Below are 27,132 nucleotides of genomic sequence, written 5' to 3' on the forward strand. Positions count from 1 at the left end.
CGTATAATATAACATATACACACACACAGTCCGAAACCGCTTGTCCCGAGCAAGGCGGTGGTGAACCGGAGCCTAACCTGGCAAAACAGGGTGCAAGGCTAGAGGGGGAGGGGACACACCCAGGACGGGACGCCAGTCCATCACAAGGCACCCCAAGCGGGACTTGAGCCCCAGACCCACTGGAGAGCAGGACCTGGCCAAACCTGCTGCACCACCACACACCCCCTCTTTATAATATCATATACACACACACACACACACTTTCAGAACCGCTTGTCCCTTACGGGGTCACGGGGAACCGGAGCCTACCCGGCAACACAGGGCGTAAGGCCGGAGGGGGAAGGGGACACACCCAGGACGGGACGCCAGTCCGCCACAAGGCACCCCAAGCGGGACTTGAACCCCAGACCCACCGGAGAGCAGGACTGCGGTCCAACCCACTGCGCCACCGCACCCCCTCTTAATATCATATAATATAATATAATATAGAATTCTTTAGAAACTTGGAATTCAACATACAGATCCTAAAACACCAAACGCCGGTGTGAAATGATTCAAAACAACACAATAACCAAGCAATTGTGCTGAAACAAAGTTAAAGAGAAATATGTGGAAATGTGTTTGTATAGAGGGGGTGCAGTGGGTTGGACCGGGTCCTATTCTCCAGTGGGTCTGGGGTTCGAGTCCCGCTTGGGGTGCCTTGCGACAGACTGGCGTCCCGTCCTGGGTGTGTCCCCTCCCCCTCCGGCCTTACGCCCTGTGTTTCCGCGTTAGGCTCCGGCTCCCCGTGACCCCGCATGGGACAAGCGGTTCAGAAAGTGTGTGTGTGTGTGTGTGTGTGTGTGTTTGTATAGTATACTGGAAAAAAAAAAAAGTAAAACAGACCCTGATCCTCCGGGCTACTTGGGTAATCACTAAACAGGAACACCCTGACCCCCTCTCTTGCCCTCGGGGGGCAATATACAGAAATAAAGTATCTTCAAACTGTACAGCTGCGGTGCTTCTGTCTAAGTGAAGAAGCTGCTGAAAGGTCCAAGGGAAGGGCCCTTCCTGGGGAAGTTACACTGGGGCACCATACCGGCTGTGTTTTCCCTTATTTTGGGCGCGGCATCACACACACACACACACACACACACACACAGAGCACTCTTTGGACACTTGTCCCTCTCGGGTGAACAAGGTGTCTCTTTTATTTCCCTCTAGTGAAAAATGATGTTAGTGGAGCTCATTATCCTCTGGAGATGTTCCTCACCGGCAGCGCACTGGTCTCCACCTGAGTTTAACGAGACTCCCGTTTTTCTCGAAAATAAAAGTGACAACCGAAGTCATAAACGGGGACTGTGAACTGGCGGCTAAATGAAGCAGATAAATGTTTTTAAATAATTTATGTTAAGTTTATCTGGCTTTTGTGCTGCGCCCGTAACCCTGCCGGCCTGATCCGGACGCAACAGCTCGACCGCGACGCAGAGCCTCACCTATCAAGTGAACGTCCTGCTCCATAACTGCGCTGTTATAGACTCGTTAAAAGTGTGCGTTAAATTCGGGGCAGCAGGGAAAGGTAAAGGAGATGCAAACCAAGCGGAAGGCTGCTGGTTTAAGTCCCACTCCTCCTGATCAAAGTACTTATCCTGAACTGACACGGTAAGAATACCCTGCTCTACACTAGTGATTTACCCTGCTCTACAAATGGGTAAATCATGGCAATTTTCATTATTTATCATCACATCAACCTTGGCAGATGTTTCAGTGAAATAGCGGATCATCAGAAAGTTTTTTAAACTGTACATTTAAAACATGACACCCTTAAGGTTAACCCTGACCCAAACCCTAACAATAAACCACTAACCCTAATCCTAACCCTAACACTATCCCTGACACTGACCCTAACCGCTAACCTTAGCCCTAACCACTAACCCTAACCCTAACCGCTAACCCTGACCCTAACCCTAACCACTAACCCTAACACTAACACTAACCCTAACCACTAACCCTAACCCTGACACTAACCACTAACCCTAACCCTAACCACTAACCCTACCCCGACCCTAACCACTAACCTTAACCCTAACCACTAACCCTAACCCTGACACTAACCACTAACCCTAACCACTAACCCTAACCCTGACACTAACCACTAACCCTAACCCTAACCACTAACCCTACCCCGACCCTAACCACTAACCTTAACCCTAACCACTAACCCTAACCCTGACACTAACCACTAACCCTAACACTAACACTAACACTAACCAGTAACCCTAACACTAACACTAACCCTAACCCTAACCACTAACCCTAACCCTAACCACTAACCCTACCCCTGACCCTAACCACTAACCCTAACACTAACACTAACCCTAACCCTGACACTAACCACTAACCCTAACCCTAACCACTAACCCTAACACTAACCCTAACCCTAACCACTAACCCTACCCTTGACCCTAACCACTAATCCTAACCCTAACACTATGCCTGACACTGACCCTAACCACTAACCGTGAACCTAACCCTACCCCTAACCCTAACCACTAACCCTAACACTATCCCTGACCCTCACCCTAACCACTAACCCTAACACTAACCCTAACCACTAACCCTAACCCTGACCCTAACCCTGACCCTAACCACTAACCCTAACCACTAACCACTAACCCTAACCACTAACCACTAACCCTAACCCTAACCACTAACCCTAACTACTAACCCTCACAGTCCCAACCTGCTGAGTTGTTCTGCCACTTGTGCTGTGTGCAGTGGCCATGTGCTCCTACTGTATGTGCATGATTATTGTGTTTGAAACATATTTTATCATTTCTTGGTGACAACTGTAAAATGCGCACAAGTGCATTTGTTTGTTCTGGGACTGGAAAGCGACATTCAGTCTGTTTCTCATTAATATGGGTCTGCAGGAGGCACTGGGGACACCGGAAGGACGGTGTGCTGTCAACATCAACTCTGGCGAGATGGTCTCTGGGCTTCAAGAAACAGTCCGCAGCGACACGGGTGCAGCAACCGGGGACATGTCCCTCAGTGTCTAACAAATCTAATGTGTCCTCCCAGTGTCCAACGGGCCCAATGGGTCCCAGACACAGAGAGAGTGGACAGAAACAGGGGAACGTCCTTTTCTCTCTGTCCGTGCTGTGTGTGGATTAGGTGACCAGCTCTGCACACACAAATGGGGAATCTGCTTTGCTTTCAGCTGGATGCCTTCATCGCTGCTGACTCTGTGTGTGTGTGTGTGTGTGTGTGTGTGTGTGTGTGTCGCCCCTAACTGGTCACCGAGGGCACACCGCTTAAACACAGTGGTGTCCTGCCCGTCGCCTGCGTGCCACACAAAGGCCTCCAAACTGGAATAGCTGGCGCAGTGACTTGGTGACGGGGTTGCAGTCAGAGCTGATCACACACAGCACTGTACTGTGTCGCGTGTGCTGGGACCGCGTGCGTCTCTGGTGTGTCCCCTGTGAACCAGGGACGGACCTACAGTACCACGTGGTGCACGAAGAAGAGATGCTCCTGCTGACTGGGCCCCTATCTGAGGGTCCAGGGCGGAGCACCATGCGCACACACACACACACACACACACACACACACACACACATGGACATGGGCACATGGTCCTGGGCAATGCCACCTGGTCCCCAGAGCAGGACATGGGACAGGTCTTCCGCTGGTGGGCTCCGAACCCAGGACAGAGGCTTCCCATGAGCTTTACTGTGAATCATGACAACTTTTATTATTATTATTATTATTATTATTATTATTATTATTATCGATGTCACCTTATTCTAACAGTAATTTGTAATGGTCTGTTATTTTTTTGTACAGCTGTGCCCCTTGTTACATCATGTCATGTGTTAAGATGCCGTGTTGATCCCACAGGGATTAATAAGTAGCTGTGGTACACTACCCTATTTTATGATAATAATGATAATAATGATAATAATAATAATAATACAATAGTGGGGTTAAATGCATCTTGGGCCTCGGCTGGGGACACACCTTTTTTTCTTCCTGTCTCCCACACACACGCCCCCCCCTCTCCCTCCCCCTCCCGGACTTCTCGCATGTTAATAAGGGGGGGGTTGGTTCACGAGGAACAGACCAAACGGACCGAACCCCCCCCCGCCGCGGCGCTCGCCCCCCTGCGATGGTACGAGCCGCCGGAGTAGAAAAGCCCTCCCGTGCGCGTCCCTCCACTCTCTGTGCCAGGGCGTAGCGGCCGGTCCCGGTCCTTCGGCGGAGCGGCGGGAGAGGCGGGAGAGAGAGCGCGCGCGCGCCCGAGGGCGAGCCCATACCCGCGCGAGGAGCGGCCACTTTCCGTGTCGTCGAGGCGAGAGGAGCGCGGCCACCAGGTGAGTTTCCCCGTCGCTGCTGTACGGTGCGTGTGTGTGTGTGTGTGTGTGTGTGTGTGTGTGTGTGTGTGTGTGTGTGTGTGTGTCTGAGAGAGAGACTTAGACTCAGGGGAGGAAGGAGCTGTCACGCGCGCGCCGGCGCGCACACGTACGTAAAGCGTGTCGGTGTGTCATCGGTGTAAAACAGTGTAAGAGGCCACTGCGGAGACACCGTCACACAAGAAGAACCCCTGGAGACAAAGAATTGCTTCATTCTGTGTGTGTGTGTGTGTGTGTGTGTGTGTGTGTGTGTGTGTTCGTTCGCACCCATTTCATTTGATACACAGTTGCGTCAGACTGGCCCTTCAACACTGACCCTCCTGACCCCCTTTTACTCTACTTTTACTCTAATTGCTGCTGCTTTTCTCCGCTGTCCAGATGCTTACGCTGGTTACCCTGCCGACCGTAAAGCTGGGTAATTTTTACCCTGTCAGGGTTTCCAAGCGGAAGGTCCTGCGATGGCATGTATGAAGTGGGCTGGGGTGGTGCACGTGCCCTCTCGCTCTGGGAGGGGGTAGAGGTGGGGGGTGCCCTGCCCCGTCCCGCCCCGCCCTGCCCCCCCCCCCCCCCCCCCCCCACTCAGTGCCAAGACGGGTCAGTGCAGCGGCTCCGCGTTGGGGGGGGCGGGGGGTTGACTGTCTGCAGCGGCTCATCTCAACTGGACTTTGCATGGAAACCCCCCCCCAGACATATATGTGGTCAGAGTTGTGTGCGCGCACACACACACACACACGCAAACACACACACGCACACACGCACATGGCTGGGCGCACCGCACCCTCTGCTTCCTGGTGCCCGTGGGCCTTCCGATTGCGGTGGCGCCCGCTTTCACACGTCACTGTGGAAATTCTAGAACGCCCCCCCCTCCCCCCCATGTGCCCGCAGCAGGCCCCGCCCTCAGCACCCCTCTCACCTGTAAAAACGGCCCCTGTCCGGAATAAGCCGTAGGGCCGAGCCGCACGGCGGGAGGTGAATTCGAACCCGTGTCCCGAGCGCAAGGTGGCAGCTGCGACCGCTGCGCCGCCGCTGTTCTACTTCCGCCTGCGCTTGGAGTGAAACCTTGGCTTTAGTGGCGAGTTCTGTGCAGAGAGGGGTTCGGGTCCCTCCACCTCACCGAACCGCCCTCGTCGGTGTGTTTAAGGCACCGGTTAGGGGTTCGACCGGGATTTGCGCACGCGGCCCCGGTCAGTCAGCGCGGGCAGCGACCGCACGCACGTCGCCAAAGTGCTCAACTGGGCCCGGAAGCCGGAGGATAGGCGGCATCTCCGCCAGCTCGGCAGCACGGATCCGCAAAGCTATGGGTTCGCATCCCACACTAGCGTGATGCCGTAGGAGGCCTTGGTCCACTAAAAAGAGATCTGTATATGAGCACGTGAGGAAGTTCGGTTAAAGAGCTCTGCATTTGTGGACCCGACCCTCGCGCGCGGGTTCGGGCGGAGGAAGCGGGCCAACCCACACGTCCGCGCGTGTTTCCCGACACGCGAATCGGGAAGTGGCCGGACGTGATGCTCGGAACTGCGATTACGGATAAAAGCCCCACATGTTGAACCACGTGCAAAATCCAACCGCAAGAATATCGGGCGTGGAAGAGGTGCGTTCATGTGTGCGATGAGAATTTGGTTTGATGAGAAAACGTTTTTTATACCAGGATTGGGCGAAATCGATAGCGAAGTTGTGCTCGTGTTGGAGAGGGACGGAACGATGGAGGTGGATACAGTCCATCCGTCTGCTGTGGGGGGAAGGGCGACGGGTGGCTCGGTTGCGTAAGAGACGCGTCGCACGCCCCTCTGTCTACATCCGGCGCAGGACACACCGCCCTCACGGTCACGGGACCCCCCCCGACACGCCGGTCCGGGAAATATGGGTTACGTGTGATTATTGAACAGCCTATTGGATGTCAGGCCTCATCCGTGGGAGTTCGACACGTCGCTCGTCGGCCTGCGGCTCATTTCCTTTTCTCGGCTCCCGTCAGAACGGAACCAGAACGTTTAGCCCGGAAATCCGCAGCCCACGTTATTTATGTCAAAAATATAGATACCGTGCGCTTAAAATGCGGAGGGTGTGGCTCAGCATCCGGTGCTCCCAGATTTGTCCAAATGTGTCCTTGTATGCTGGGGATTCTTGGTAAGGCGCCGTCTTCTCCGGTTGCCCGTTTAAATGAACATTAGACGCGTCTTCTGGAAAATATCAGTCCGGTCTTATTAGTTGCAACGTGAAAGCAAGCCGTTAAAAAAATAAGGTGGATTATTTTTTTCTTTTTTAATTTTTTTTTTTTTTTTTAGTCGAAATATTGGTCGATAATGGCAATATTCATCTATGGGAAAATCGGACTGAAAACGTAATTCTTATTCTTTGTGGGTTTGTGTCGTGAAAACTATTATTAGGACACTTTTAATTTTTCAAATTATTAGCAATTATGAGGAGATTTTTAAAAATGTTTTGTTTTTAACACCTGAAAAAAGAAGTCTTTAGGAAGATGTAACACTGGATTACAATTTAAAGAAAACGAGTTGTTTTTAGTGTTTTTTTTTTTTTTTTGGTAGTTGTACCCATGTTGTAGTCAAAACGTAAAGTCTTTAAATACTGTATCGAAAGACATCACATGTTTATAGACAATGTTTCTTTTCCAACTCTGCACAATCTCTTTATAAATTCACACAATCTTATTCCTTATTTTCCAGTGAGAGTTTATAAAATTGTTTAGACAATAAAAGTGAAGAGAAGGGGACGTAAAGCGTAGGGTTAGGGTTAAACCTTTTGTTCTCCGCGGTAGGGTTAGTGACAAAGAAGCGAAGAGGTGTGTGTGTGTGTGTGTGTGTGTGTGTGTGTGTGTGTGTGTGAGAGCGGGCGCACACGCTGGTTGACTAAATGCAACATGCCAGAATTCAGCACGCACACTTAAAATTTCCATTATTTTAAAGTACTTTCTAATGTAATTTGTTTGATTCGAAGGTAACCGGGTACCGTTTTTCATTTGTAAATGACAAATTATTTTTATCACCCCCAAAATCATTTTATGGCAACTGTAATTTATTGCATCTTATTTTTTCCTTTATTGATCAAGACGCTCATAAATTAGACTACAAACAGTAACATGTCAATGAAAATTTTAATTATAATATCTGATATTATGAATTAAAAAAATCAATCTCTGAATATTCACTCATGAAATAGGAAAGTACTAATTCCCAAAATCACCAAATATACACACATGAAAACATATGTAATTTTTTTATATTCATGTACATTTAAACTTGAAAATATTTGTCGTGATTATTTTACTGTACCTTTTACTAGAAAAAAAAAAACAAGTGTTAAATAAGCTCCTTTTTCTACGGGCGATTTCCGGCACACAGGCTAGTAATCGATTAACTTGTAGGGGAAAATGTGTCCAGAAACGGACGAGGAAAACGGGTAACGACTGTAATTTACCGCGCTTCCTCAGCATCCACCCCATCGTCCCTAACTGACAGTAGTCTCCAAACGTGCAACATTGCACAATGTGACATTTTTTTTCTCCCCCCCCCCCCCCCAACGGCCGTGTCTGAACGCGCGCTAAGGCTGTCGCCTCTCCGCGCTATGAAGACGCACGGCCTGCACGGTAGGGACGGGCGGCAGAAGACAAAGGCTCTTGGTACAATGGGTGTGATCGCGGCGGGCCCCGTGCGGACCCCCGGCGTGGATGGCGCCGTTCGTATGAATGATGATGTGCTCGTCATACAGAAGAGGCCCGAGCGCCGAGCAACGCGCATTCGCAGGCTCCCGTCGGGACGCGGTCAGCGGTGGTGGGCGGGAGGGGATCTAGATGTGTCTGCAACCTTTCTAATGTGATTTTACACGAGCGGCATGTGAGGCCTGCTCTCTCTCTCTCTCTCTCTGTGTGTGTGTATGTGTATGTGTATGTGTGTGTGTGTGTGTGTGTGTGTGTGTGTGTGTGAGACAGATGACTCCAGGACACGTCTGTTGATCCGATGTTTCCTTTCCGGCAGCGAACGCACGCGACGCACACGGCGCGCTCTCCAGTTCCACTGCACTTCCTGAAAGGCAGCATCATTAATACGCAACGTTAATAACACGTATGTTGCTCCGCTTAATTCTCCTCCTGGAAATGGTGGGCTTTTGCAGACTTATTTTGAAAAAAAATTTTTTTCCCTTCCGCTACTTGTACACTCCTTTTTTTTTTTTTTTTTTTTTTTTTTTTTTTTTTTTTCCCCTAAAAGCAAACTTTAATGGGCTGTTTCTGAAATACTACCATTTCACAGAAACGGATATGAATTTTGACATATTTAATACTTGTGGATAAACCGTGTTTTTTTTTTTTTACACAACCTCTGGGACACTTGCTACGGCCAGCCGGTGTCACCCAGTGATGCTCTTGAGGACGCTGGGAGTATGGCAGTGGGGGGCCCGCCGGAGCCTCCTGAGTATGGGGGAGGGGGGGCTGTCAGCGAGCACACAAAGGGGGGCGCCGGCAGCCGGCGTCAGCATCGCGCACGGTGGCCTTTGCGCCCCCCCCCCCCCCAGCTGCCTCGTTGCCGGCGTCTTCGGCACGCAGGCTCGCGTGGCCCCTAAAACTTCGCCGGTGGCTGAGGTGCGAGCCGGGAAATGCGGGACGAGCCGCTGGGGGGTCTCATGACTCCTCGCCAGTCCCTGTGCAAAGGCAGCCGAGCAGGACCCTATTTAATATAATGGAGCCATTAACATCTATTAATAATGCAGCCGGGGGTTAGTACGCGTGAGTGGCAGGGGGTGGGGGTGGGGTGCGGTGGCCGGCGGGGGAGGCGCTGTGAACGCATGTGAAGAATCCGCCTTGTGTAGATGGGGGGGGGGGGGGGTTGGAGGATCATGGAGAGCCGGTGGCCCCCCAGAATATTGTGGGTAAAAAACCAGAGGCCACCATGTTTACTGCGTGTGTGTGTGTGTGTGTGGTATGGCATGGGTATTTTTTTTTTTTTTTTTTTCTTTTTTTTTCTCCCCCCCTCCACAAGATTTGTTTAATGCAGCGAAACGTCAGGAATATTTTTCAGGGGTGTGTTTGCGAGGCTTCCCATCATCCCCCGCTGTAAGGTGCACAAGGAGACTTATTTCTCGTTAGAAAAAGGAATAATCGAGCTGCGCCGTTTCTCACCGAACGCAGCTGGACCACTGATGCCTTTTTTTTTCGCCCCAGCGTTGTCTCGGGGTTTCGGTGTGTCGTCGAGCTGAAAGGACTCATTTAGGAATAAATTTATTTTCATCTACAATACTCGTGATCTTAATTTGAGAGTTTGAGTACCAGTGGATTTCTATAGTTATTTTCTAAACATTCTTATTAAGTATATTCTTATATAAAATTATTTTCTGTTTTCAGACGATTAATACGAATTTGTGACAGAACTGTCATGTATTCTAATGTTAAAATGCTAAATTCATTTAAGCATTTTTTTCCTCACAAATAAGCTATTTTTTTCAAAAACTAAAAATGGCATATTAATGCACCGGAGCATAAATATAATTGCCTAGTTAAAACACATGAGGAAAATGTCTCACTCTTTCGGCCTGTTCCTAAATTGTGTTTTCTTTTATATATCATGTTTTACTTTCTCTGAAGCTATTGACTTCGATGGCTTTTTAGGTAATATTTTCAAAATACTTCACTGATAACATTCATACATTATTGCCCTTTTTTTTTTTTTTTTTTTTTTTTTTTTTTAAAACCCTCAGTTTGCTCAACATAGTTTTTGTTAAGGTTTAAGTTTTGAGTTCTGAACGTCTACTTTGTCTCGATTGTTTAAAAAGTATATTTTGCCATGAAATACAAAAAATGAACAGTTGGAGACTAGATTTTCGTAAACCAAATTTAACTGATTGAAAGCAAAATAAATTTAAATTTTGTTACATGGATACAAAATGTATATGTGAGCTACACTTGGAATACGTGGTTATTTACATTTTCGATATGTCCGTGTCGGTTTCACTTCTTCACCTCAAGCATATTAACGTGCGAAACGGTAACATTTGACGTAACGTCGGAAAATATGCTCCTATTTTGCTATTCTTAACGTTGTAGGTGAATTCACGTTGTTCCACTCTCTAGTTCAGAGTGTCAGTTTGACTTCATATCCGACGTGAACTTGCACCACGGGACTAACCTTCCATCACCTGCCTACTTTTTGATAGCCCTAAATATTTTTTATATATTTATAGATAATAGATAAATCTTTATCTTTTATTTACCTGACTTCCTTTGGCAGAGGCAGCTTATGTTAGATGGTAACTTTGGAATGTTTTACCCAATTATACTTATTTTTACACTATCAATTTAGGCTTAATACCTTCATCGGGGTGATACAGCAGGAGTGGGGTTCGAACCAGCAACCTTTAGATACCAAAGCAGTAGCTCCAACCAAACTAAGACTTGCTGTTACAGCCATTGTTGTCTCCTGGCTGCTTTCGCTGCCCGGCGGGTGAAATGAACGAAAAAATGAGCCGATAACTTGCCTTACTGGTGGAAAGTCCGTGTTGAAGGTTATTTCGGAACCAAATTTTCACGTCTTTCAGCTTCTCTCCTACGTATGATCAAAACGGTTTTTATTGTCAGTGTGATCTCTCGGAGATGCAGCCCGTTTCTCATTTACAATCCTTTCATAAGAAAGGCTGTTTCCAAACACTAAAAATACAGCAAAGTGCCTGATACCGTCCTCTTATCTCGTTGTGCACTTTTTTGCCCATCACTTAACGTACCTATTTTTAAATCTGAGTAAAGCCTGCGATGTCTGTCAGCGGCAGAAAAATCTCTTTTGTGTGAGGTTTCCTCTCAAGTAAATTTGTCTTTTCAAATGCCTTCCTGGCAGTGTACCAATATTGTCAGAAATCATGAGTGCTTGTCAGATTATTTGCAGTTTCCTTATTTATCGTCTATATTTGTGTATTTGACGGATGCCCTAATTGGGATCTTCAGAACTAATAAAGGGACATAAAATTATTATATAAAATAATTTTATGTCCCTTATAATAATTATAATAGCAGTTGAAATTGTTAAAGTGTAGCTTGATCGCTAGATAATAATAATCATCTGGAAATAAAGTACAAACAAATGTAATCTGAGCAACTAAAATGGAAATCCCAACGGAAACGAAAAGCAAACCTGAGACGCTGACGATCACGATTTTTAGTTCACTTAAAATTTGAGCAATGGCGCTACGGTCCAAAATCCTGACGTTTTCTAATTCCCGTAGAGCTAACTTTGCTGTGCAGGTTGGAATGCGTTGAGTTCGGAGCCCAACAAACACTGGAGGCAACAAACACTTGTGGACAAAGGACGTCGTCTCTCGAGTCCCGCCTCCACACAAGATCCCGGATTCCAGCCTCGGTATGCGTTCGCCTGCAACCTCACTCTTTTGTTGGGTTCCCATGGTAGCTGAAATCAAAATCTAGGGGGCGGAGTCAGATGCTGAGATGGGGGCGGGTCTTTGCGAAGGTCTAGCTGTCAACTTGTCCTCCGTAGCCCTGTAGGGGGCACTATTTCCCACTCCTTCAGAGCGGGCAGGAGATGGAGAGGAGTTACAGGTGAAGGTCTATCCAGCAGCCACTCTGTCGCTGCTGAGTCCATCCTGGCTGCCTAAAATATCATTAATTTTACAGATCTGTACATTTTCCTCACATATTTACACGTGCGGCGCGCTGAACCGTCGCTGGTAGGGAAAGAGGGAGAAAGACGAGCGACTGTCACACGTCAGAGTTCCTTCTGCATCTCGAAGCCTGGGACTCCATGGCAACACGGGTTGGAGAGCCTTCGCTGTCAGGTCGTCGTGCCTCTTGAAAGAGGTTGCGGTTGTGTCTTGGCACAGAGGACAAAATTTGGTAGCTTGGTGGCCCGTAAAAGGAGGGTCACCAGGGACTTTTTCACCAAATTTGCATTTAAGGGTTAAACGAGCAGCCGGTAAGATTTACTTGGCGATGTGTATGCGCACCGTAGAATAAACAGAAAAGTAGTTTTTAAAAAAAAAAAAAAAAAAAAACTGGACTGAATTCACACCTTGCTGACATAATGCAAATTATTGCTCTCAACGGGCTGCAGTCATGACTGTGAAATCGTGACGTTTTTCATTTCTCGAGGGTATTGGAAGCTGAAACAAAGGGCCTGCAGATTCTAGGTGGACATCAGGCATCAGGTATCTGTATTCATGGATGCTCATGTTCCCGGTGGAAGGGCTTTGATCATCCGGTAGCATAGGAAGCTGTGAAAATTTAAAAAAAAAAAAAAACAAAAGGGGTGGGGGATGATCTGTTTTTCAAACATTCCCCTCACCCCCATGTGGATGTGTGGCACCCATCACCCCCCACGCTGATAACCGTGTGACCGTAGACTCTCGGTTTGCTGTATAATGCGAACTGAGCACCGGTGCTTTTGAACTGCTGGGTGGGGGGGCAGGTAGCCTTTATTTGGCAGCAGTTTGTGACTAAATACACACAGTGCTGCACCCTCCATCGTCCGCAAGCTGGCTATGAATGCGTTTAGCCATTTTAAGCCACGTTTCTTCTTTATTTATTGTAGTGCCTAAAATGCAATTTTATATTTCATTTTGCGTTGAATGACCGCAAGAGAGCGTAACGTTTTCTTTTCTTCATACCGTATCCTTCTCCGGAACATTCTCGACACGTGTCGGGCTCGTAGTCCCGCGTGGCGCTTCCGCCGTGGGTTCGGCAAAGCCGTAGTCCCCCCCCCCCAAAATAAAGCAATACTTTAGACAAGGCAGTGCCCGCAATAGCCTAGATCCAGGCCCGTTTTTGGCCTTTCCCTTCCGTCAGATACGATTTTATGCAAATGCGGCAGTGTTACCCGTTGCGGGCTGCGGAATCGGTGCCATGAGAAACGTGTTCCCGTAACCAAAGAGACGGAGCGATGTGGGGGGTGGGGGGGCGGCGGGGGGAACAGGAGTCGAGGATTCCTTAAAGGAGATTATTTTAGTCGAGCTTAATCCGGCGTCGCTCCCGGCTCTGTGGGTTTAGCGGTGTGCCGGGGCGACCAGGTATGTTAACAGCAGATAAAAGGGAGACACTAATTGAGCGACAGGACCCCCCCCACCCCCACAGCCCAGTCCACAATCAGAGCACAAGTACAATACTTAAAGGAGTTTTTCCTCCCCTTCCACACAACAGCAGCGCTGAAATCACAGTCCTTCACTTTGGGGCACGTAATCGGTGCAGTAAAAGGGAACAGGGAACCCAGGAAACACACCAATGCAAAAGCTGCTCTTTGAAAAGTGACCATCAGGTTGGAGCTTATTATTACTTATTATTGTATTTGTCTTGTTTCGTTTACTGATGCGTTTGTCTGCGGTGATTTGCAGTGTTGGGGTTTTATAATGATCTACTGTATTTACCCATCACACAGCAGGGTGATTTTTACTGGAGCAGTTCAGGGAAAGTACCTTGATCAAAAGTACTAAAGTAGAAGTGGGGATTCGAACCCGAGTCCTTTGATTCGCATGGTAGAAAGGATCCGTACTGCTTTGCCCTTCTGCTTCAGTGGAAATACGGGTTGGAAATAATGGTGGATTTTAAGTCTTTTAGGTAATTTCCAAGAGCCAAAATAAAAATACAAGTGATGAATACTGTAAAACTGCAGTAAATTGGACAAAACCAAGCAGGACACTAATTTGCAGGAAGATGTATTGAAAGTGGTGGTCATTTCCAAGTGTCCTCGCTGCTGGAAAAACCCCAGGAATAACTGGACTACTCAGGAGTGAGGTTTCCTGGCGCTGGGTGTCTGAAACCATGGCAACCGCTTTTTAAAGAGAGCATCGCGTAAAACGTATATATGTGCGATAGCGAAACGGCCCACTGCTTCCATCGGTTTCAAGGCAGAAAGGATGTAGGTCTTTCTGCACACTGTTACGGATGTACAGGATACCGTAGCGTAGTGTACTGTACTGAGCCGTTGTGTACCGCGATTCCTTATGCAGACTGCCTTAATTTGTACAAATGTCTCATATATACTAGAAGTACAATATTATTATTATTATTATTATTATTATTATTATTATTATTATTATTAATGTATTCACTGGGACAGTACTAAATCAGTTATACAAGAATCTCTCCTGGCATTAAATGGATATAAAATTAGGGTGCTGACCTTTAAGTGCTGTTAGTGGCCCTTTTCTGTTTCTTTTTCACATACAAATATCTTGACTCCAGAAATACCAGCAATTTTATTTATTTTTTTTTTTAATTTTTTTTTAATGAGCCAAATCATTAGGCTTCCGTTAGACTCCCATCGTGGTTGTGTCAAGTGACAGAATTTAAAAAATAAAGGCGAAATAGAGAAGGTCTTTTAGAGATGCTGAGGGTTTGAAGGAATGACAGATCAACTGTTGGGGGGGTGTGTGTGTGCGTGTGTGCGTGCGTGCCCTCTCTATTCCTGTCTGAGCATTTATATATGATATATATAAAAAATGTGTTTCTGGGCCCTCTCCCAAGCCTCCCCCCCCCCCCTCCCCCCACTGAATATTCATACTTTCGATGTAATTGACAGCGTCGCTGGTGCATTTGTTAGGCCGCATTATGCAGGCGCAATCAGCCAAGCTCCGGGGTCAGGGAAAAAACACACAATTGCGCAATATGAAATATTCATCATCGCCTCGGAAAGGAGGCGGACGCTACCAGCCCCGGTCCGGGTCTTTCCATCAGACGCGGGAGTGACTTTTTTTAATGCCGCGGTTTCGCTGCCGAGTCCGTCGTCGAAAGCGAATTCCCGGCAAGGACGCACAACGGTCCCCAAATGGACAAATGGGGACCGCGTCTCAAGACGGGGACGCGCGTGTCATCCTGCCCTTACTTCGGCCCGTCCGGCAGCACGGTTCCCTCGGCGTCTCTGAAGGAAAGCATCCATCCGTCGTCCCCGTCCGCAGCTTCCGTGGCGCTGCGGAGGATGAAGGAGAGGCGACGACTGAGGACGGCGAGGGGGGAAAAGAGGCAGCCGCATCCGTGAGTAAAACTCGGACGGAGCTCGATGCTTAAACGTGTATTCAGTCGACTTGAACAGGTATTTGTGTCCGAACGGGTCCCATTACATCCTTATCCCCAAATGGAAAATGAAATAGAAGCGTAAACATGGTCGTTGTACGAAGCTGAAAAAAAGGTGGCTTTTTCACATTAATTTTGTGGAAGGAGTTTTAGGAGAACTAACTACGTTTAGTTCGTTCAGCTCTTGGGGAGGAAGATGTGCAGACGGCTGGTAGGGGAGCGCGTGTGTGTGTGTGTGTGTGTGTGTGTGTGTGTGTGTGTGTGTGTGTGTGTGTGTGTGGGAATGAAACGAGAGACCTCACAGGGGTAGAAGTCCCTCTGTGACAAGCTGGTCGGCGCTACAGGAAGGAATCTCGGCAGGGGTCCAGGGCCCTGGGACCCCAAGGGAGGGAACTACCCCCCCCCCCCCCGCCCATCCCCCCCCTTCAGGCTGGCATCATGCTGCCGCATTCCGCCGTGGATGCGGGGGGCTAATTCTGTTTAACTCCCCTCCCCCCCACGCTTCTGGTAATCCCGCTTGGCGGCGGAGCGGCACAAAGGCGGGCAGAGAAAGGGCCCGCGTGGCCATTGTGCGCGGCAGGGCCCGGCCAATTACCCCTTTCAGCGGCCCGGCACCGGCCCGCACGCGGGCGCGTGTCTCCGCTCGCCACGCAAAATCCCTTTATCCGCATTTAATTATCCGGCGGCGGCCTTCCCGAGGGCCTCCCCCGCGGCGGTTTGGGGACTCGCTCGCTGGGGCCTGCTGGGGAGGGGACCTTCGCGGTGCCACGCCGACGCTGCCCATCCGGCGCTCGCTCGCAGCCTTCGAAACTCTGCGTTTCCGTTTATAAAACCAGGCCGACTGTATATGCGAAATATCCCGTTTGTCGAAGTTACGGAATTTGTTCTTTATCGAGAAGACGGATTAAGGTGCCCCGTTGTGCTGATTTGTTCATTATAGCTTCGGTTGGGATACGATTTGCTGTTAATGGAGTCGTTCGAACGGTCGATTGAAGCGCGTTGTTTTCTGTCCGTAGCGACCGTTCCCGACGACGGTCTGCTTGAAAGAACCCGCAAAGTTTTGGAATGTATCCGTAGTTCTCGCCACGCTTCTTCCTTATTGCAAAATTCGGGATCCTGTTTCGAACCTTTCCAACCGTTCGCCCCGTCGCTTTCTCCGGCTTTTCCTACGACCCACCGGTTTTTATCGAAAGCTCGGGAGCGAGATAGATGTAGCTGAAATCATGTTGGGACGAGCAGATTTGTTTTGGCAGATAATTTGGCGCCGTTTCAGACGCGGAGCTTATGGGGCTAATTTCGACGGAGGGGATTCGGTCCTGTCACTCCTACAATGGCATGGAGATTAAGATTTTTTTTTTCCTTTTCTTTTCTCCAGTCAACACACCCAGTGATAAAATCCAAACTTTTCAGTGGACTTTGTGTGTCGGACATGCTGTGACTTTGGAGACGTTCGGCGGACTAGGCTCCAGATCACCGGAGGGATTCAGCGGGAGTGTCTTTGGGGGTCTAGCCTCGTTGCGAAGTAGTACTGGGTGGTTGCATTAGATATTTCCCACATTTTTTCCCCTTAAACCTCCCAACCTAACCCATTCAACAAAAAGCGGTACAATACATATCAATGAAATGCGCGCGCGCACACAGACACACAGGCACACACGTTGACCGAAACTGCTTTTTCCAAGTGGGGTCACGGCGAGCCAGAGCCAAACCCGGCAACACACGGCGCAAGGCTGGAGGGGGAGGGGACACACCCAGGACGGGACGCCACTCCATTACAAGGCACCCCAAGCAGGGCTCGAACCCCAGACCCACCGGAGAGCAGGATCAACCGAACCCGCTGCATCACTGTGCACCCCCCCCTCTATAAAATGCACTATTTATTGTTTCAATTATGTTTTAACTTTGAATAAGGAACATGATGGTGTTCAAATAACAGGATATTCCTTATGACAGTTGCTACCTGTTTGACTTATGCCACAATTTTTTTTTTTTAACGTTATTCCTTTATAGCTCCTTTGACAAGGTAAAACTTTTATATTTGTGCCAACAGCATGATAAAATATTGTGTTTTAATTCACATGTTTTCTCCATCTGTGACAGCTTGAATAGGTGACGCCCTGGGCCTGTTGGCGGTTACGCTTCCTCCTGCAGATTGTTCCATGAAACACAGCGCTGGAGCAGAGACTACCATCCTTGGCTGACGCCTCTCGAATCCAGCCCACAGCCAGTATCCGGCATGCCGCCACATGGGCAGTTATATGCACTCATTATGGCTCTTCGGTATTTTTTCAGCGTTTTTTTTCTTTCTTTTTTTTTTTTTTTTGCCAGCCCCGAAAAGCTGCTTCTTTGTATGTGGCGATGTGGGACGAAGAGGACGACCGTGAGCGATCGGGGAGACCTGCCTCTCGGTCCAGTGTTGGCACGGCGACACACACTACCTCTTTCCTCCCACTCCAAACGGTATAAATAGAAGGTGGAGCATCAGTGATCTGCTCTGCTGGGCCTGTAAGTAGCAGCAGTATTAGTCTGTTTGCGCGCGCGTGTGTGCGCGTGTGTGCGCGTGTGTGCGCGTGTGTGTGCGCGTGTGTGTGTGTGTGTGTGTGAAAGAGAGAGAGAGAGACACACCATTACAGAATGACTGAAGCTTGTCTATTCTCTCTGTATTATCCTTATTGGCATAGGCATGCAAAACAGCACACAGACACACACACACACACACACACACACACACACACGAACGTGCATGCACGCGTACAAGGACGCGCCCACCCCAGCTCAAAGCTCTCGCTGTGCTGCCGGTGCTCTATAAACGTTCCCGTCCAAAGCGGCATTATTGACTTGTGCAGATGGAGAAGATAGGAAATGCAGCATTCATCTCACACACCCTGCAGCTACGGAGCGGAGAGACCGAGGTGGCGAAGGCGGTTCGAGAGCGGAATCGGCTGAGCGTCTACGGGGGACGTGCGGATCAAAGGGACGTCTCTTCGGCAGGAAATGATTATTCCTATAAGTGGAAAACGCTGCAAATGGCTTAATTGTACTTCTCTGCACAGGTGCAGCAGGGTAATTAAAGCTTAGTAACCCCTGCCCCCCCCACCCCCATGATGCTCAGAGAGAAAAGTAGTTTTTCATGTGCTTGTAATTGTGCTGCTCCAATAAGTGAAGAAATGGATGGGTTCCCGCCCCCTGCGGACCTCCGCAAAGGTCTTCATGGCCGTGGTCCTCGGTTTCCGATGGCGTTCCGTTCCAGCAGCCCAGTCGTATGAACCGTAAGGATCCGTAAACATCCAGCATGTGCGGATGATACGTTGTATAATAGGGCCTTGTTATATTTTTCAAAAATTTTGCACATTTTTCCTGTTAAACTAATATTCAGTTATATAAATCCAGTAGGGTTTTTGTAACCGTATTTTCATGTTACGCTATTTAGTTTATTTTCATCTGCTTCATTTTCACTCGTCAACGTTTTCCGCTCAGCCGCGCTAGATGACCGACGCGTCTACCTGCTCGCTGTTTTAAATAAAAAGTAGCTCGGAGCGAATCGCAAGCGGTTTTGTGAGACTGCAGTGGCTGCTGGAGACCCAAAAAGCGAGCGAAACCCCACGCGTGCGCTTCCCTACGGCGGCACGGCCAGCCGATGTCGTCGCGCAGCCGAAGGAGCGGTCGACGTCAGATGTTCCGACCAAAACGTAAATTTAAAAAAAAAAAAGCGATACGGTTAATTTGACAGCGGTTGTAAGCGCAAGGTGGTGCGTCGTCGCTCGAGGAACACCTGTACCGCCTTTTCAGCTCGTTGCGCCGAGCGATGGGATCGGCTTATTGCTTTTCTCGAAATCGGAATCGGGACTGTAGCGTACGGCGGGTGGGGAACAACTGCGGGTAGATTTACCGCAAGTTCCATTTCCATTTTCCCTAATTATGGCGACACAAAATCCTTACTTGAACAACTATGCGAACGGAGGAGGTTTCGTAGTCGTCACAACATCCGAAACGGCCAAACATTTTCTACTGGCCTGCAAGGTTTTCGCACAAAAATGTCATTTAATTAAAAATGTCCATTTTTATTTTTTTTTTATTAGAAAGCCTCGATAACACAAACTTCAGGCAAACCAGCATCCGCAAACACGTCACTGTCCCACTGCTGTCGCCACCCAGTGGGGCCCTTCATGGCGCCGTCACGATGCGAGTGGCCGCACCCGGGGCTCGGCGCTCCGTTCGTAGGCTCCTCCCAGGTGCAGCCGTGAGTCGTGCCGAGTGGGCGCGGCCATGCGTTCGCCTCCTACGTGGACCCTGTTCGTTCGTTCTCTTCGAGACCACAGAATCCTGACATTTATCAGTCCGTCCATCCATCTAGCCCGACGGTCACCAAAGACATTTCTTCTCAGTCATACAGCAACTTCCCGTTTGTTACGCAGCTGTCGGACGCCTGCCAAAGGTAATATACGCGAGCGTTTGCCGCGCACGTCCTGCCGTTTTACCGCGAAAGATTTCAAAGGGCTGAACGAAGATGTCGCACCGCAATATAATGGACAGCATGAGACAAAAATTGTTTTGTATCAGTTTTATTTGCATGTCTGTTAATGTCACGATGACGGCGTCCGTCAATATGGGGAGCACCGAATCGGTGCGTGAACCTGGCCGGGTTCCTTTTTTCCACCCTTGCACGCTGGTCCGGTGATGGTCTGCTGCAGTCGATCGTGGATCTGAAGATGAAGAGCTTTTCTCAACGGCCTCTTGCGCTTCCTGTTCATCTGGATAGTTTTACAGAAGCCGCTCAGGTTGAGTCCCTTTTCCAGTGTAGACCTCGAGAGCCTTCAGGAAGCTCGAGGCCAGGTCTTCAGCGACGGCGCTCTTTTCTTAGGGGGCCGACGCCTTGCCTGGGAATCCTGGGAATGCCAGCGGCGGTGCGAGGGACACGCCGTTGCCAGGAGAGGTGGAGGGCCCCATAGCCGCGGGGGTCTTCTGCCGCGTGAAGGGCTGCGTCCCTCAGCTCTGGCAGCGTGTGGGCGGCAGCGTGTCGACCACGGACGGGTGGCTTTCAGGAAATGCGTCGCCGCATAACCGAAATGATGCCCTGAACAGGGGGATATTTCCTTGAAATTGCAGCAAAAGGCCTCCAAATGAGGGTTCCTGCCAAGTGACGGGAGAACAGCTAAGACCTTACTCTTCTCACTCTAGTATTGGCAAACAATCCTCCTTGTCGGTTCCTTCAGCGCTCTTCCTCAGAACTGTTCAACTACAAATGCCCCCCCCCGAAAAAAAAAAAAACACACTGTGGTTCCTTTGCTGGGTTACCTTCATGTGGCCACGGTGGCAGAATATCTCAGATGCCCCTCCGAGACAAACTGAACAGGGTGGTGGGGAACGCTGTAATGTCTGAATGTGCGTTAAGGCAGGTCCCCCCCCCCAGGGCCAAGGTTCCTGGAGCATCAATAACGGCTGTGCTCGCACCTCTGCCGGCTCCTCTGAGGAGCCTGAAATATCGCACTTGTGTCACCACCGCAGTCCCTCTCTGTCGGCTGCTGCCCCGGCGATAACGTTTCCCATCCTTCATTTCCCAGCCTACGCCTGACCTGCGCCATCCTCCAGTGCTGGGTGAATCTTTGCTCACTGGAGTATAGAGGTCTAGTCAACGAACGAATAAATCGGTGACTAATTAGTTTATATTTTCAAATAAATTTTTTTTTTTTTTTTTAGATTTGTCTCACTCAAATACTGTTGCTATTTTTGTCCCGTCTTAAATTTCTCTGAAGATATTCAATTTATTTGCGATCGTGAACGAGTGAGGTCAAATAATAGCGAAATTATTTATTTAAGCGACAGGTTATTTGCGTTTCTTCATTTAATTTACACCGATAAAATGCAAACGAAATATTCTGACTATGCCATGTGAAATGTAACCTACGATAAAACACTTTTATACTGGATGTACACCGTTGCATGTTATGGCCCAGAGCCACTGTCTTTTTACGGTTAGGATGTCTCTAATAATAGCAGAACATGGTTCTTAATTAAATTCAAATTTAACGACTGAAGCGAGCGGCGCTATCGGTTTGGTCCGGACCGAGGCCGATCCCTCGAACCATCGCGCTGTCCTTACCGCGCTGTGATTGTAGCTAAAGCTGTTTCCCAGTGCAGGATTTAAAAGGACCCTTTGCTTACAAGTGACACATATCAGAATGAAATAGAAATACTCGGGATAGTAACTCCGTTAATATTTAATTTCTACATTAAGCAGTTTTAGATGCTTTGTTCTTTAATAGACATAGTATCAACTTGTAGAATTTATTTGTTAATTAGAACTGTTAAATCGTAATAGGAGCGAGTGATGGAGGCTTGTTAGATAACCAAGTGGTGAGTTTTGTGGTTGTCGGTTGACAACTGGAGGGTATGTCAGGGGTCCTGTTGGTGCACTCTTGGGGAGGAAAAAACTGGAGTTTTAAAACAAAAAATATGTCGACATTGTTTTTTTCCTCATCCTGGTGCGCAGTGATACGGGGAACAAGGGATCCTTTGCGTCCAGCGTGCAGAGTTGAAAGACGCGTCCGTTGTGCCTGCGCAGCAGAGCTGTCGGCAACGCGGCCGAGCGACGGGCCCATCCGTCAGCACGCTGTCCCGATCCGCCACCCTGCTGGCGTCCGGTACCGCGGGTCAGCAAAAGCCGCCCCCGCGGAGGCTTGTCCTGTACCGCGATGTTCATCGGCGGAGCGGCTGAGGGACCGGGCTGCGGTTTCAGTCCCGGCCACAGAACCATCGCTGTCGAGCAGACTGGGCTTTGAACAAGTTCTTAACCTTAAGCTCTTTAGTAAATGTCTCTGATTTGTTTTGTGTAGAAACATCCCCACCAGCGTAAGTAATTAATGGACAAAAATGTAACCTAATGTGCCATAATATGTTGTGGCTGTATAGGTGCTTTAGCCTTTGCTGTATATAGATGTATGATTTTTATTCCGATTATTCATCTGGCGTCTTTGTCAGAAGCACCGTTGCATGGTTCACACTGAGCAACTTGTAATCTTTTCTTCTTTCATACAGCCAGGTAATTTGTACTGGGGTAAGTACCTTTCTCAGGGGAGCTGCAGCAGGAGAGGGGATTCAACCCCGCGACCTTCGGACCTGAGCGCAGAGCATCTAACCGCTGCGCCACCTGCTGCCCCAGTCCATATGAGTGCTGCTGAATGTCCTGGAGCTGCTGGCCATTAGAGGTGCTCTCAAAGTCACAGCAGACCGTGTCCTCGAGGATCTCGTCTCCGTGACTCAGCGACTCCGTGCTTGTCTGTCTTCGTTCCCCCGAGCGAGCGGGTGTGCGTCGGGGGGCTGCCCGACTTTCCGGGAGCCGGCGTCTCCTGCAGCCGCGGCCCACCGAAGGGCAGCGACGCTCCCCATCTGAAGGACGCTGGCAGCCGTCCAGACCCCGGGTTGGACGCTCAGAGCCGTTTAATTGAAACCATAAAGAAGTTCCTGGCACCGAACTCCCTTGTGTGGCTTTGTCACAATGAGATTGACCCACGGAGGGCAGCCGAGCTGATAAAACAAGGATTAGGCAGAAACGCCAAGCACGGATATTATTGTGCCGTGCGGCAGGGCGAACAGGGGTGGAATTAGGCGGGGTCGAGTCTCCCCAGATAGAGACGTATCGGACGAGAAGACGAATAATAGAGGCGCGCGTCTGGAAGGGTTGGGTGTTGCAGTCGCGAAAATGAAGAGCAGTCAATCGGGAACGTCGACGGGGCAGTTTATCTTTCTAATCGAGTGGCGCAGGCTCTCCAGGGACAGGTGGTGGCTCTGGGTCCAGGAACATGCAGAATGTGTTTGGCTGCAGTTTTAGGACTCTGGCCCTTTAAGAGAAGGTATATCTGGCTGTCAAAATGATCCTCTTAGCGGAAAGATTTGGGGAGAATATGCGTTCCGTTCGGTAAGTCTGGTGGTGTTATTAGAGAGCGCCTGCCCCCCTTTGAAGGGCTTTTCCATCAGCCCCGCATCTCGATTTTTATTTCTGCCGACACAGGGACCGCGGCAAGCGAGGAAGAGCCGTCGGATTAGAGGAAGTGAAGGTCTCATCAAAAAAAAAAAAAAAAAAAAAAACCCAAATCTGTGAATTCTCTGGCGGCGTTTGGCTCCTCGCCGTGCAGTTTAACTCCTTTCCCTGGTCGCTCTAATCCCCGCCGTCATTTCGCATGCAAAGTAAGACCTTAAAGCTCATCGGCGCTCCGTGTAATTACCGAATTCACACGGGAGAGGTTCGGGTCGCAGGGTGACGGGAAGATGGAGCAGGGACTTGTGGGTACGGCCTGTCAGTCACTGGTGTCAAGTGCTCTTTTGAGGAGGGCAAGCGGGGGTGGGCGCACTAAAATTCCACCAGGCTGGCGTGTCACAAAATGACCCCCCACGATGACGATTTCGCCGCGCGCTCCGGTCATTAGACACGCATCTCCTTTTATTGTAAAAAGTGTAATATTTAGACAAATGTTCCCGTGTAGAGAACGAAAGACTTGGCCGCCTGATGATCCTCCTGCCACTCCTGAGTCCGTGAGCGAAAGGACTCCAAGACACCGTCTCCGGGTTTAGGGTTGATTTATATAAGAGCTGGTTCATCTGCAAGGTCGCCTCCCCCCCCCCCCCCCCACACCCCCAAGGGGGAGCAGGTATGGGGGAGGAGCCCCCCAGGCTGGTGGGGCGGGGCAGCTGGTGTTGTGAATCAGGCCGCCGTAGTGCAGGGCACGGCTACTTCCCAACACCAGGGTCACGCCAGCACCGCGCTCAGCGCCGCACACCGTGCGACACACTGGCCTGTTTCCACACACACACGTGCACGTTTCTCTGTAAAAGTCTTTTTTCTTGTGCGAGGCGATCGGTGCTCTGTGCCTTTCCGATATTGCCTTGTCCTTTCAAATCGCACGGGCCGTGCCGATAAGAGAGGTCGTGCGTTTTCCAAGAATTATTTATAAGCACTTTGAAATATGGGGGGGGGGAGAAGCTTTTTTGTATTTTACGAAACCTTTTGCTGTGTTCGTTTTCGTGATAAGCTTTCGGAACTTTCATGTTAAACGCGCAAGTCATTTTTCGGCTTCATTTAATTTCAAACACCCTGCATCCTGTGCAGATACATAAATGTTACTGCTTTACTTTCAGGTGATATTTGAGAAACACTTTTCAGAAAGCAACTCATGGGCCAACATTATTTGTGCAACATGGTAGGTATTATATAACTACAGGTACAAAGCACACTTTTATTTGTACTTTGTGTTAATTTAAAAGACTAATTGCTGAATATAATGAGAAAATTTTGATGTATTCATTTAGTTTTTTCACTTGTTTGTACCTGATGTTGTTTAATGGGATCACATTCTAATTTAATGCTTTTTTTTTCAATTATGAAATGACAGCATCATCTTCCATGCTTTAATTTTCCAATTTTTTAAAAATATTACAGTTCAGTTTAATAGAAGTGTCGAGTACCACTGCATTCTGTGTAGAGCCTTCGAATTACGATCTGTTTTCTCATCACTTCTTATTTGGAGCAATTCCATAGATGCATGAGAATTGGCCAAATGCGAACTGATGCAACATTTTAACAAAATTCAAGACTACTGCCATGGCACCTCTTCAGTAGAGTTTAGTTTTATTTAACGCCATTCCCAGCAGCATCGTCCAATTAACACGATTCTGGAACAATAAAAAAATACATGAAATTACCCTGGTAGCAAACGATCACACCTGGACAACAAAATGTTGAGCTACACAATATATATATATATGTAGACCGTTTTGTAGGATTTGATCAATGACAGCCTTCAGCAAAAATATATCTGCCGGTTAGATCAGCCTTAATCGGCATCAGATATTACAAGTGCACGGCGCTGTGGTGTGTAAAGTGTTAAGTTACAAGTGCTAAGTACCTCCGCTCAAGGTTCTCTTGGCATGGTTAACGGTACAGCATTTGCACTTCGTGCAGATGGGAAGGGGCGAAGGACAGAAGTTGGGGACCTGTCCAGCTGGAACGTCCTTCTACCGTCTACATTTAGACGTTCGTCAGCAGATTGTTTCAGGACAGTAGCTAGAGACGGCCAAAGCTGAAACGGAGGCATTCAAACGTAAGCGGTGGAGAGAGAGTAACGGAGGTACTGCGGTACGCACTTTAGGCAACACCTGGTTCTGCTGATGGCGGCCTCCTAGCGCAGTATTTAAATTGAGTGGTTGGTGACATGGTTCCAATTAAGTCGAACACCATCTTCATTTGCTCCTTTTCCTGTTTTTAATATCCAGGATATTTTGTCTGAATTTATTCCTGCTTTAGTGTTATATTTATTCATCCGACATGTTCCTCCAAAGCAGCTTACACTGATTTCCCTGTTTGTACAGCTGTCACTTTTACTGCGCGACAGCAGTAGGGGGGACTTAAACCAGCAACCTTTAGATCCGAAGGGAGGAGCTTTAACTGCCACGCCACCTGTTGTTCAGCTTTGCTATATCAGTGCACATGAATTTGGCTGTCGGTTTAGGAAGTATAATTTCCACGCCGCTTCCTATTACCGCGCCATGAGGAAAGTGAATTCGGCAGGACGTGCTGGGAGATATTTTGGAGCAGCATCTTGGGCGAGGTGTTTTACCCCCCCCCCCCCCCCCACCCCTCGTAAGAGGGCACACCTCACCAACTTGCGCTTTAACGGCCGCCGTGTCTCATCCAGCCCCGAGAGACTTTCCCTCACAAAAAGGCCGAGCAAACAAAGGGAAGGTGCCTCTTTTTCTGGATTTCATCACTCAGTTGTTCCATCTCCTGCAAATCACTCTTCTGATCTATTGCTCTTCAACTAGTCATCTTCCCCACAATAAACCAGTAAAATTATTCTGCTTGTTATTGGTCAATAATCCTCAAAATAACATTTGTATTATTAATAATGCATGGATCAGAGAGCAGCCATTGCCATACCGTCTATTTTTACAGCACTTCCAGCCACCTTCTCTTAATTTAGAAATATTTCATTCACCCTGTGACAGAAAAGTTATTTGAACCCCAGGCCGAGGCTGCGGTAGTGGCCCCTCATGGGGCAAATAAGAGGAGATTCTCATCCAAGTACCAATTAAACTACTTTTCATAGCATATCTGCAGGAACTTAATGTTTTAACTCTGGAATATGAAAAATATGTGCAGCAAAGATAGTGTTTTAGGTGTTTTGAAATAAATGTTATTAATTATGTAACAGTTCTTGGCTCTTTAATTCACTGGGGGGGGGGGGGGGGGGTCACTATATCTCCAGCTTATGCAAACATAGGAGCTTTAAATTATATTAAGCTTTAGCACAGACTCATAATAATAATAAAAAAAACCCTATTAAAAGACACGACTGGAGATAAACCTGAGGTCAGAAAAAGTCGAGGGTTTTACACTGTCAGATAAAATACAGTCATTAAAGACCCTGAAGCAAAGCACAACCGCAGACGTAAGTAGCCATCTTTTTGCATTGTTAAATGTGAGAAACCACCGGATAAAGAGTTATGATAGGCAAACGAATAATAATTGACTGCACAAATTGAACTGAAAATAGATGAAAGGTCAGTGCCGAGTGTTCTTCACTGAAACTGGAGAGGTCCATATTAATCATGTCCATAAATATACACTGTACATGTCCGAACCTCTAAAACGTAAATGTCAAGTAACACGACGGTTACGCTGTAATGATACTGAAATATTGAAACCGCATTCGCAGAGCCAGTCTGACCTGCTTC

At 48.5% G+C, this 27,132-nt stretch overlaps 1 long non-coding RNA gene across 1 annotated transcript; it reads left to right on the plus strand.

Moving 5' to 3' along the window:
• Positions 1 to 4,266: 4,266 nt before the first annotated feature.
• On the plus strand, positions 4,267 to 20,004 carry LOC108919276 (uncharacterized). The gene is made up of 3 exons (XR_001964903.2): positions 4,267 to 4,355; positions 17,506 to 17,910; positions 18,252 to 20,004. It is a non-coding gene; the product is annotated as an uncharacterized LOC108919276 (long non-coding RNA).
• The last annotated feature ends 7,128 nt before the right edge of the window (positions 20,005 to 27,132 follow it).

This window comes from Scleropages formosus, chromosome 23 (genome assembly GCF_900964775.1).
Source record: "Scleropages formosus chromosome 23, fSclFor1.1, whole genome shotgun sequence".
In the NCBI taxonomy this organism is placed as follows: domain Eukaryota; kingdom Metazoa; phylum Chordata; class Actinopteri; order Osteoglossiformes; family Osteoglossidae; genus Scleropages; species Scleropages formosus.